We start from the raw sequence: 3,969 nt of genomic DNA, 5'->3' as shown, positions 1-3,969 counted from the left end.
ACTTAAGTGATTACTCTCCTCCTCATTTGCTCATTACTATCTCCAGTTTAGGATATAAAGTTTCACAACAAGAAAGTAGCCACTGCTGCTTCCGCAATAGCCTTAATTTTGGCCCTAATGACGCACCATATTCAACAAATCGCATCATGAAGACCAAGGAAAAGATCAGGCAGGCCAGGAAAGAAGCCAGAGAAGTTATAGGGTGTTTTCACACCTGATAGTCCAGCAGGTTTGGTTCRATTGGGACCAGAATTGACACATTTGTTAGATTTTCAGCTGCTGTGGTTGTTATTCACACTGCACTGCGTCAATTTCAATCCAAACTAATTGAAAAAGCTGTTCCCCTCCTCACTTGTTGGGGTGTTGCACAAAGAACTACYGAAGGAAACGACACAAAAACCTCAAGAGAAGACACTGAGCGCAACTTCACAACACGTAAACAAATAAAAGCAGTCGTAGGATTTCTCTTTTGTCTTTCGTAAAAGACCACAAGTCGTTTCTACCGCTAGCGCTGGAATCAAACATTTATTTGTTTTTAGTTGTGTTTGCCCAAAATGCAATGYGCTGTAGTSCTCTTCCTGATTTTGGAGCGGTCTCCGGTCCACTTAGTGTTCACATACGCATTTGAACCACAACAGAATTCACTTTAACCGAACKGAGACCAAGGTTTATAGGTGGACYATAGTTCGATTTCCAGATTATACAGAAATTATACAGAAACTAGAATTATAAATTACAAAACACAATGGTGTGAATTCACCATTAGTGTCACTTTGGGTTGTTTGTRAAAACACAAATGAACAACCGACGTCTCTATCCTTCACTCCCATACGTTAAATCCTCACACAATCCTTGCGCAAGAGCAGCTAATAAACCAAGATTCCTAAACGCTCGAGTCTTGCTAGCTTAAGAATTTGGTTTTAATGTTGAAAACGTTTTTAAAATGTTCTTTTGAGAGTTGAACATGAGCCTAAAGTGGAAACTCTGCTTTAATTTCACTCTACCCACACCAAATTAATTAAAAGGAGAAGATTGGAAATTATAGTTTTGTACCAGTCATTTGACGATAATTAAATGTTTGTTACTCCGCAATCACTCCTCGAGCTTTGAAACAGTTTAATCAAATAAACTTTAGTGAAGCACATTGCCAGGTTTAAAATATTCTGAAGTTACCCAGAACTTGCTTCATTTTGTGAAGAAGAAAAAAGGTACATTTTTATTTTTCAAGTCAATATAAAAGCAGCTCTTGTTGTGGTGAAAGCTTTAAACACTGCTAGCCTAAACCGAGCGTATCCATCATGTCTGCATCTGTTTTTCGCCTTTACAGCTGGTTTCTCGAGTGATTGTCTTGAAATTAAGTCAAGTGTCACATCTGACTACATCAGTTTGGACATTAGTCATGGAAATAAATGCACAAACCCCCTACTAGACATTCAGCTCTCATTTTTCGAGAAGCAGCAGATCCAAAGGGTGATGCTGCAGCCGTCGCATTAAGTGATGAATAGATCCAGGTTCCCGTTACTGGAAAGTCGGGCTTTAACCCAATCAGTMGACTGAGGAATGTGAAGTGTCGTCACAAAGGGTGATTATGATGAATCCTGTCGAGGCAGCAGAGCAACGCAGATTGAAACTGAATCGACAGCCTGTGGTTTGTGTCAAACTGGAAGTCTTTTGCTGCTAGAGTATCAGGGTTTCTCCGAGTGAATTAATGTGAAATTTTCATTGATAAAAAAAAAACCTTACTGGATTTGATGACTTGTAAAAATAATTTTCATTGCAAGACTTTTGTGAAAATGTGCAAAAATTGACATTCTTTGTTTGCAACACARGAAAAACACCAAATCCTTTTGCCTTGTTTATAGTGCAAATATCTTACTACATGTTAAATAAGACAAAACTAAGTTTTAGCAAGATATAGGAGCTTGTTTAAAGCCAATAATCATTGAATAGTGATCAAAATATCATTTCACTTGTGGGAAAATGTCTTATTTTAAGTTTAACTAATACTTTGAAAAAACTATTTTAAGGAATTAAAACAAGCTAATAAAACTTACTTTTAAATTAGTTTTGTCTTATTTAAAGTGTAATAACATATTTGTACTAGAAATACTTGGTAAATRTTGATGTATTTGCAGCATATTTCATGTTCTGGAAAGAATCATCCTGATAAAGTTACCAAAGTTTCCTTCAGTGTTGTCTTCTGGAATTATTTTCTGTCTTGTTAAATGTAACAACAATATATTGCAATGCACCAGRTGTCTAATCCTGACAAAATGCAACAYAATACCTGGGTATGGGAGACTAAAATGATACTGCAAAGCTAAATAAATGTCATCAACCTGCTCAGTAAAACATGTTCTTCTGATACAGCAAGACAGGGACTCTATTGGATAACAAATCAAATATTGATCTACCATATTTCATTAATCAACAAGAATGATACAATCCCACAGAGTAATCAACTTATTATGGATCTTATAATAAGACACTTATTATGTCTTTTGTCAGTTCAGCTGCTTTCTGGGTTCCCAAACTTTCATACTTGTCCAACAAAATGGATCATTTTGTAGGTAGAAAAAATTTATTAAATAAATTCTACCCCCMAAAATTTTTTATTTGTGTTCCAAAAGATGAACATTTGCAAGAAASAAACTCAAAATTTGAGATTAATCTCAGAAGTTTTCTTAAAAATCTTGACATGTTTTGAGCTCCTAAAGCCAAAAATGTTTAACTCCACTAAAGTTGAAARTTTCAAAAGTTGAACATTTTGAACTTTGAGCTCAGAAATGTYCAAGTTATTGATTAAAACCTTCAAAGATTAGTCTTAAAATTCCTGAGGCTTTTCACTAAATTTTTTTACTTTTGGAGCTTAAAATGTTTTCATGTTTTTTCGAGAAAATGTCTTAGATTAATCTGAAAATTTCTGAGTGAAAATTAGTGTGAAAATTTCGCACTAATTTTAGACTTTTGGAGCTGAAAAATTTCCAAGTGTTTTATAGAAAATTTCTGAGGTTAAGCTCAAACTTTGAAGTTTTTTTGGCTGAAATTTACTGTTTATTTTTCCATTTTCAAAAGCCCTAATATGAAGTCATAGACCCGTTCTACTGTACAGTTAGTTAGCCTCAGCCTTTTTATGTTACTGCAGTTAAACCATCATGTTTGATGCCGTTAAAGCAAAATAAACAACCTAGTACTAAGAGATCATATAATATCCCACAAAATCTTATGTCACTTACAAAAGTGGCTTGAATTGGCTCAACACGATCGATAAATGTTACACAATATAAGCTAAATATTAGCTGAAAAAGACAGCAAACACAGGATAAACACATTTWACTAAATAAAAATAGTTCTCTATTATCTCTCTATTATCCATTTATCATCTTTACCTGCGTATTCTCCCAGGATCCAGCGGCCACTGAGCCTGAAGTACGGACTCTGGACGGGTCACAATCCTTCACGGACAAATACGACAGGTTAGCTAAACATGCTACTCGCTACATTAACTATTAACTTAAGGTGATTTATCTCTCGACAGTCTTAGATACATGTCAGGATGGTGAAGAGTACGAMGTACAGTTCTTCTATGAACAGGATCTCCCACCTGAACTGTTGGTTCTCAGAAAGGAGCTCCAGATTGATTTCAACATGCTAAACATGTTAGCTAACTACCGTTAGCCGACCGGAACAAGTAAAAATTAGCTTAAAATGAGGTCTCTGTCTCCCTGTAACATCAGGCAAGGAATAAATAAATATTTTTAGGATGGTGCGTAAAACATATCTTAAAAATCWAACATTTTATATTACTTTTTGATAGGTATTTTTTGACAACCTACTTAAAAAGAACCACAGACAACTTTTGTGAGTTTTTACCAAGCTTACCAAGAGAAGACGCTCGCGCGTCCTGAAACCCTGCAGTTAGAGCTCGTCTTTTATTTTCAGAGAAAGGAGAGATAGAAAGAAGGGACA

The 3,969-nt window shown here is 35.3% G+C and overlaps 1 protein-coding gene across 1 annotated transcript in view; it reads right to left on the bottom strand.

Moving 5' to 3' along the window:
- Positions 1-3,680, bottom strand: part of LOC103473976 (transmembrane protein 230-like) — a 66,236-nt gene extending 62,556 nt beyond the window's left edge. Inside the window, exons 1-2 of the mRNA XM_008424674.2 lie at positions 3,605-3,680; positions 3,390-3,455 (exon numbers count right to left, since the gene is read on the bottom strand). The gene's annotated coding sequence lies outside the window, so the exon portion shown is untranslated. The remainder of the gene's footprint in view (positions 1-3,389; positions 3,456-3,604) is intronic.
- Between the last annotated feature and the right edge of the window lie 289 nt (positions 3,681-3,969).

Source organism: Poecilia reticulata, linkage group LG12 (assembly GCF_000633615.1).
Source record: "Poecilia reticulata strain Guanapo linkage group LG12, Guppy_female_1.0+MT, whole genome shotgun sequence".
Lineage (NCBI taxonomy): Eukaryota > Metazoa > Chordata > Actinopteri > Cyprinodontiformes > Poeciliidae > Poecilia > Poecilia reticulata.
Note: the sequence above shows the minus strand (reverse complement) of the source record. Positions and strands in the feature narration are given on the sequence as shown.